Source organism: Lactuca serriola, chromosome 4 (genome assembly GCF_051521515.1).
Source record: "Lactuca serriola cultivar US96UC23 chromosome 4, Lser_US96UC23_V15, whole genome shotgun sequence".
NCBI classification, from domain to species: Eukaryota; Viridiplantae; Streptophyta; class Magnoliopsida; order Asterales; family Asteraceae; genus Lactuca; species Lactuca serriola.
Window position 1 is genome coordinate 77,579,962 of NC_136411.1, and position 9,138 is coordinate 77,589,099.

The following is a 9,138-nucleotide window of genomic DNA, read 5'->3' on the forward strand; positions in this document are numbered from 1 at the left end:
AATTATATTTTTACATCCTGTTTTCAACCTAAAGAAAATTCAATTTAAAGATCCAACAAGACCGAAAAATAACGAATTGAATCAATCATTTTCCATTTCTATACAAGCTTGTCTTTTTCAAATTAAATTTTTTTATCTGTTTATATTCTATTTGATTATTGTTTCTGGGTTTTGTTCTATTCGAAACTTACATCTAATTATCAATTCAGTTTTGGTTGGTTTTCACCTACGTAACCTTCGTCTTTCAATAGCATTTGAAGAACTTAACAAATATACAATTTTAAACAGTATCTAAACATTAATCACCCAATTCCTGATTTGAAATCTAATCCTAATCTTTCTGCAGTCTTGTATATATTTTGAATTCAAACTAACTATCACATCTTTGATTATTATCCTAACAGAATGGAATCCTTACCAGAAGCTATAGTCCAATACATTTTATTAAACATGAACAATGCTAAAGATGTGGCATCTTGTAATCGTGTCTCTAGAAAGTTTAAAGACTCCATGCCTTACATTAAAAGCCTTTACTTCCCTCGTAGCATCTTTGACAACTTAAAAGACGGCCATACCCCTGACTGCATTATCTTAGAGATTGTCTCATCAATTTTTCAATTTGAAGAACTTGTAGTTTACTACCCATTCACCAGCACAGGGCTGACCTCATGGCTCTCGCTTGGGGGGCCACCCTAAAGAATCAAAACAAAAACAGTATGTCTAAACTTGAATGCAATCAATTTGCTAAAAATCTAGAGTCATTAAGACTTTGGGGTGTACTAATGGTTCGTGCTCCAAAATGGGATGTGTTACAAAAAATGAAGAATCTTGAAATTGTTGGAGCAAAATTGGAGGATTCAGCTTTGATTGAGGCCATGAAAGCAAATCCTAATTTGACAAATCTTGTGCTTCTTGGTTGTGAGGGTTTGAGGACTGTTTGGATTGAGCTTCTTCAACTTGAGCAGTGTAAACTGGATTTTTATGGATCAAGTAGCTGCTTACTTACACTTTCAGCTCCAAAGATTAAATATCTTGAGTTTCAAGGGTGTAGTTGGATTAGAGTTTGTGACACCAATTGCTTGAAGAATCTCTCCATTTCAAACAATGGTGGTAATTTCAAAATCATCTTTAAGCTTTTTTCTTGTTGCCTTATAATTTCAAGATTATATTTTTTATAACAATATCAAAATTTTTGTTTGTGGGTGTTATTTATTGGTTGCAGGGAGGGTTTATATAGTAGATTTTGGTAATAAGCTCATGGCACTTGAATCCTTATGCATAAGAAGTGTTTAATGGTGTTGGTATGCAATAAACAAAATTCTCCAACTTGCAAGTGAAGTAAAACATCTGTATATGAAAGTTGAATTCACTAGAGATTTCGAAGCTCTTCTCCCCTTTGCAGAAATTGACTTTGTTGACTTTTTCAAAAGTCATCCAAAGCTCAAAACATTCGACATCCATGGTGCAATGTTTGCTACTCTATGCCAAAAGAACAGTCTAAAGAATGCGAGTTTCTTGAAGAGAAAACGCATGGGTCGACATCCAATGCATTAGGAACTATCACCGATGCTTTGTCAATAATCTCCTATTCAGAGAAACTACTGGTTTGCCCCTACTTATTACACAGCTAGGGAAGCATAAAGAGGTGATTTAACTGTGTGAGCAAACCCTAGATACATCGGGTACTCAAAATTCAACCAATTTTTTCACTACTTTCCCTTTAGTTTTGACTTTTAACTGATTATATGATATTTATAAATAAGGGAGGGGAACTTCAGTGGTGAAGATATTGTTAGGGTTACCACCATGAACAAGCATGGGAAGCATGATTCGGGTATTCCATTCATTTTCAATCCAAGAAATGACTCTCCATTTATTAATGTCCCCGAGTTCATCATGTTGGAGAATGTGACAAAAGATGAAGGTTTCTTGATCTTTGATATATAAAAAAATAATTTTAACTAATCTATTGGGGATCCAGATCATATTCACTTTCCAGGTATATTACAGTTTACAAGGAATAACCAAATATATGATACAAACATTAGAGATAAAAACATGGTACAACTGTACATGAGATTCATTAAGAACTACAATGCAATCAACTTTATTGATATAAGTCCACACAATTATTCACCACAGGATAACCAAGGCCTAGACTATGAAAACTATATTTTAGCGGAGGGACAAATTAGGTATTTTGCTTAATACATTTTGTTATAAGAGAATCTTATTCGTATGATACACATTTTGTTATATTCTTTGAAAATTTTGCTAGCTTGGTAGTTGTTGAGAGAAAAACTTGGAGACACACTTGAACAAACGTTAGAACAAGTATATTGTGGAATAGTTAATCTCAAAGGATCTAAAAGCTCAACAATAATATAGTTAGATAGTTAGATAGTTAGTTGCGGAAAGTAAAGAAATATAAATGACAACAATTGTTATATTAAGAATACACTTAAACTGATTCCTAACAAGGAATGCATTCACTTCGAGTTAATAAGGAAGATCAAGTTTAGTGATTAAGTCTAAAAGACTTGCTCCGGAGAGAGGTTATAGTTTGATATGTTTCAGTAGCAATTTAGAGTAAGAAGAATAGAAAGATAGAGAAATGAAGAGGATAACTTGAAGGAATATATTTAGAATAATTCACAAGTCATCGAGTGATAAGAGAGATAGTTAAAGAAGAAATTCAGGAGTTAGAAGTTTTGATAATACATCAGAAGGAGTCTCTATTTATAGAGTCTCAGAACTAAACAACTACTCTATAAGCATCCATGCAAGGCATGCTGGATAATAGAGTATATTACATAAAGATAAGAAAAACAGAATGATGGACTGCGCATTCTCAAGAAGAACTGACTCCGGGTTCTGAGATGATCGCGGATGGTGAACCGTTGCAGTAGGTAGATGGTTGCGGTATGTTAGTTCAAGAGGGTCACTTTTATGTTTCAACAATTTCCACGTAAGTGACCTCTTTAACTCCGGTTCAGGTATCAAGTTTGAGAAACTTGATCAAAATCCACCAGAACTTCCTGACATTTTCAAGCCAAGTGATTCTTTTAGAAATTTCAAATTTGACTTCTGCAGTAGTATGCTTCGATCTTTCAACTGCGGTCTTGCAGATGTCAAGTTGTTTCTTGGGCAGGCGGTGCATGGCATTCATCGGAATGAAGTATTTGACGTTGTCATTCTTCCGTTTGATTATGATACCAAGTTAAGGAAAGTTTGTTGCGCCTAGTGATCTTTCTTCAAAGCCTTCGATAGGCATTGGCACAGGTTCAAGTGGGGGGAGATCAAACTTCTTGACGATGGTGGGGTGGATATCCGCATCAATCTTGGCGAAGTCACAAACTATATCCCTCAGAAAGGATTTGGCTTTGTCAAGGGCCATTTGCATCTTCGGATGCTTTTCTGCCTTGTTTTGGAATACTCTGGCAATGAGGAAGATTTCTTCCGGATTCATGCTTGGGAAATCTGCCTGAGTGCATATGTAGTCATGCTCTCTTCTAGTAAGAGTGTACTGAACAAAGTCAGCCTTCATAAACTTCCGCATCTTGTAATTCTTGATTGCGGATGGTCTATCGTTAGACCATATGTTTTCAACAGAAGAGCCATGCTTCGCATAAAAGTTATTAAGTCTTTCAAATTCCATAGGCAGTCGTTTGTGATCAGGGAGGCTGCTGTCAAAAGACTCAAAAACTTCAAAATACTTGGCATTGGGAGAGATTGGAATATCACAATATCCATCAGAAGGAGGTTCAGCATATGTGAGATGTGGAGTGTAGTCTTCATCTAGTAGCCTGCAGAGCGGATTGACCCATGAGTTAATCAGCGACTCATCTATCATAGTATCAAATCCGCATTCTCTCCATATGAGTTCAGCAAGCTTGGCCGCTTTCCAATCGTGTTTTCTTTGGGCTGTGGCTAGAGAGTCTGTGGAGCTTGCTGATGACATATTTTCCTCAAGATTTTTTTGGTGAGGAGGAGTCTCAGGCCTTTTGAGGGTGTTGTTTATAGGTGAAGAGTGAGGAGATGGAATATTGTGGGATGGTGGAGGTGAGGGCTGCGTTGTGGGAATTTTCTTTGTGGTGATGGGAGGGATCTGATGGATGGAAGTATCCGAGTGGTGGACTTCTTCATCACTTCCCCCTCTTGAGGGATGCAATGGAGGTGCTTCCTCAAGCCATTGTTTAAGTCCATCCACCTTGGCACAGACTTCTGAAAAGTGAGCTTTCATGGTCTCGGCCAACTATGAGTTGTTTGGGGTGGAGGAGTTGAAGAGCAGCTTGTGTATATCTTTGGAAAGCTGGAGGATCTCAGGGCCATGGAAGTTAGAGGTGAGGGATTTCTGCATCCGGTTGATAGTGGCATGAAGAACAGAGATAGTGGACTCATAGGCAGTATGAGTCTCATCTACCACTTTCTGAGACAGTGAAGCTTGATCCGCAATAGCTGTTTGAAGATCCTGTTTGATTGCGGTCACCTCAGTAATGAGGCGTTCCGCTACAGCCATGAATTCCTGATGATCAGCCCTACGGTTGTTGTCAAGGGATTGGATCCCCATTTCTACCTTGAGAGAGATGCGCTCAGTGGCCATACGCTCTCTCGTCTCGAGTCTTTCAACGCGGTTAATTAATGACTGTGGTCCTCGAATATCTTTAGATGGAGGTTGGGTAGGTTTAACCGCAGCCAAAATTTGATCAACTTTGGCTTGGAGATTTAGGAATTCCTTCCTGGTGACAGAATCCTTCTTCTTCTTGTTTTTCTTTTCTTTGGGCTTGGAAGTGGAATGTTGAGAACCGTTGGACTCTTCTTCTTCTTCAAACATCATAAGGTCGTCGTCTGAAGGATTTGGTTTGTTGACCTCTTAGATGTCTTCATCATCAAAACCGAAGGTAGGGGCTGAGCTGAGTTCAATTGCCGGCTCTTCGTCTTGAGATGGGTTGACTGCGGGAGATGGAACATGAGTTGGAGTAGGAGGAACTTTGGAGGTAGTTGCGGCTGCGGCTGAAGCTTGAGCTTTCATCATAGTTTCTGCCATTTGATCCATCCAGTTCTGAACCTTTTGGATTGTGGCAGCAGTATGGGCATTGCTGATGGCATTTGCCCAGTACTTGGCCACATACAGTATTTCCTGTTCCTTCTGTTGTTGTTGTTGTTTGACATGTTGCTCCTTACGGGCTTGGAATGCTCTTTTAAAGGCATCATATTTCTTGATTTCGGTATCAGTAGTTGGCTGATACCGACTCCAAGAATCACTTGAGTCATCGCCGTCAATTCCTTGTGTACGCACCAAGGTGTCCCTTCGGTTCACGGATTCTTGTACATGTGTGCTCACCGTGCATAAACCACCTGGAAATAATGGAAGAAGAGTAGGATTTCCCATGATTTCTTGGTCTCCTTGACCTGTGGTCAAGTCTGGCCTCGACCCAGTTCTGGCATGGGCGAAAGAGATGCCCTGCGGATGGATTGGTGTTTGAAGTGTTTGGGATACATTCAAAAGGATGGAGTCTAACTCCTCAGAAGAAAAAATGTGCAGTCGGGAAGCCCTAGAGACCTTAGGGCGATGTCCAGATTTATCTACTTGAGATATAACTGGGGGGTTGTCTCCACGTTCAGATGATGAAGAGGATGAAACAATCTCACATGATGAGGTTGAGTGGTATTCAAGTGTGGTATTGAATGGATGTGTGGCCATCCTAATGACTACCGGAGCCTGTTGAAAGGCTTTAGTATCAGTCCAGTCACATATTTGGCCAGAGGTTTTGGTTGTTTTTCTTTTCTCGAGGATAGATATTGGTTGTCTATCTTCCTCAGAGTCACTTCTCGATACAGTGGTAGGTTTGGTTTTGCGTTTCTTTGAGGGTGCGGTTTGTTTTGGGGCATTCTTCATAGGTGTAATATATTTCTTCTTGGATGCCACTGTTTTTCTCCATTGAGAAAGGTTAGATAGTGTTGGATTAGTGTCTAAGTCCATAACTATTTTGGTATGTACTTGACCCGATGGTGCATGGTCCTTTTGGGTTGCCTTCACCAAAGCAACTTGATAGGATGAATTATGGAGAGAAATGATTAAATATGATTTATTATTATATTATGAGAATAATATATTAAAGGAGAAATCATATTGTTTAATTAATATTAGTCAAGAATTAATAAGAATTAAGTTTGTGACTAAAAAGAGATTAATTAAACTTAAGGGACTAGAATTGTAATTATAAGATAATTGCAATTGGGCCATGGATTGCCTTATATTATAAGGTTGGACGAATTCTATGGGAAAACCCATTAGAAATCATCCAAGTCCTTTAAGGAAAGGAGTCCATGGGTTGCTTAGGGCTTAAGCATCCAAATTAGGGTTTCCTTGTTAGATAACCCTAATAGCCTCACTATATATAGAACCCTTATGCTCCAAAACGTGGAGAACTAATGGTCTAGGGTTTCCACACGTTTTTAAGAGCCTCCTTCTCTTCTCCTTTTCATCCTCTTGCTCTTGGTGTTTGTGAACCATTAGAGGAGTGACATTTGTGACTCTAACCTTTCTAAAGTCAATACAAGAAGGGTTTGAGATTGTTATTGCTACATAACAATCAAGGTATGATTTAAACCCTTATTTATATGTTATATTGATTATCATACACTAGATCTAGGGTTTATAGTCTTGGATGAATTGCATGTACAATAGAGAAACCTAGATCCAAGCATTAGGGTTTGTATGAGCACATAGGATGCTCTTATGACCAAAACCCATCAGATAGTGTAGTAGCAGAGGGGGCTTCGGTACCCTCAGGGAGACTGGTTGCGGATGGAAGAGGTGGGGTAGAAGGGTATGGGACAATACCCTCCGTGGCCTCTATATGATCTGAGACATCAGCAGTCTCAAGACCAAGCAAAGTAAGAATGTGAATGGGAAGCCTACGGATAGGTCCAAATAAAGTTTGATCAGAAGAGGGATTGTACCTTTTGATATCCTTAGTGACAAAGAAGTTGATGTCACTGCCCATGTTGATACCAACATCAGCATGTACATCATATATGCATAAGGACCAGAATTGAGCAAATGTGAGCTCGGTTGGGTTCTCCCTAGGGTGCTCTTTGGGGATATATTGGAGGAAATCATCCCAAAGAATCTGGCCATAATTGACATCGTGGCCCGTGTAGATGCTCCACACTAGTTCAAGGAGCTTCAAACCCATGTTGTCGTTGCCTCCGGTTCTGCCAGATAGACAGCGGATGACAAAATTGTTGGATTAGTGTGTAAGTCCATAACTATTTTGGTATGTACTTGACCCGATTATGAGCATGGTCCTTTTGGGTTACCTTCACCATAGCAATATGTAGGATAAATTAAGGAGAGAGAGGTTTAAATATGATTTATTAATGTATTATGAGAATACTATATTAAAGGAGAAATCATATTGTTTAATTAATATTAGTCAAGAATTAATTAAGAATTAATTTTGTGGCTAAAAGAGATTAATTAAATTTAGGGGACTGGACTGCAATTATTGGATAATTGAGTTATTGGGCTAAGGAATGCTAAAGGAACAAGGGGTGAACGAAATTGTGATAGGAGGCCATCATATTTTCATCCATGGCCTTATCCAGAAGGTTCCATGGGCTGCTTAGAGTTTAAGCTGTCCATTAGAGTTTTGACTGAAACCCTAGCAGCCCACACAAATATATAAAGGACCCCTTAGTCCCCAAAAACGTGTACAACTGATTCTCTAGGGTTTCTAGTCGTTTTTGGGCAGCTTCTTTTCTTCTCCTATTAATCCAAGTTGTATATGGTGTTTGTGACTCCATTAGAGGTGCAGCACTTGAGGCACTAAGATTTTGAAGCCAATCCAAGCAAAATTGATTGTTATTGTTATTGCTATATGACAATCAAAGGTAATTCCCTAAACCCTAATTCAGTTTATAATATGTTAGATCTAAGTTTATTATTCTTGGATTCAAAGCATGTACAATAGAGAAACCTAGATCCAAGCATTAGGGTTTGTATGAGCACAAAGGATTGTTCTTATGCCTAAAACCCATCAAAAATGGCATACGGACTACCAAACCGCATGGAATTGGTTTTTCTTAAACTCACCAATCCCTCATATTGGTTTTTGATAACCCATCTGATAGAGTGCGGTGGTGATGTCAGATAGAGACGGTGTGAAGATCTTGATGGAGGGATGAATCAGAAGATTTATGGCAGACAAGAACTTCTCTTTGGTCAAGATGAACAAAGAATCATCGATAAGGTTGAGATGCACTTCTTGGGGGTTCTCCAATGGTCGGTATGCAGAAAAGGCACACTTGAAGAGCGTAGAAACAGGAACAACGTCAGTGAATGCATCAAATGGACCAAACAAAATATGGTTCTTGAGAAACTTGATCATAAGCTTTGTTGGGGCATTATACGACGGATGATCTTCAAAAACCACTCTAAAGTTGCTTGAAGCCAACGTTGGAGATGAGGAACCAGTTGGATTCATGGAGCCTGAAGCCTTGGATTGCTTCTTTGATGCACCTGATTTTGCCATTGAGAGATATGAGAATGGAGTTGAGAGAGAATAATCGATTAAACAGAGAGCGTAAACGATTTTAGGGAAGAAGACGGGTTTATAAAGGAGGTAAAACGGATTTTAACCCTAGGTAAAAGATCAAAGAGGGTAAGAAGTCGAATGGGGTTTTTGGGGGGAATCAATGATTTTGAGATTAAATCTCAGCCACACGAAGATGAAACGGGTTTTAGAAAGATTTTGAGAGATTTCAAAAAGGGTTTGCATTTAATGTAGGATTAGACGCATGGAAATACATCAGGTAAACGTGGGGTGATGAGAGAGAAAGTTGTAACTGATGGGACGTGGTTGGGAGAGGAAAGGACAAGTTGAGGATGGATTTATTTGGGAATCGTTCTTTTTGTCATCATCCCTAAAATAGGTCTGATACAGGGTTTATTCAGAAAAGGAATGTGACAGTTTCTAAAGGGAATGTTTGTATTTTATTTAATGAAGGATCATTAAATAGCATACAAAGATTCGAAAATTAATGAAATTGATGGAAGTTATTTAAGATGATTGCGGATGGAATCATCATTGCGGTTGAGACACTTCATTGCGGATGAACAAAGGAAATATT

The 9,138-nt window shown here is 38.7% G+C and overlaps 1 pseudogene; it reads left to right on the forward strand.

Annotated features, from left to right (window-relative positions):
• Positions 1-405: 405 nt before the first annotated feature.
• Positions 406-1,554, forward strand: LOC145098532 (F-box protein At1g10780 pseudogene; annotated as a pseudogene).
• The last annotated feature ends 7,584 nt before the right edge of the window (positions 1,555-9,138 follow it).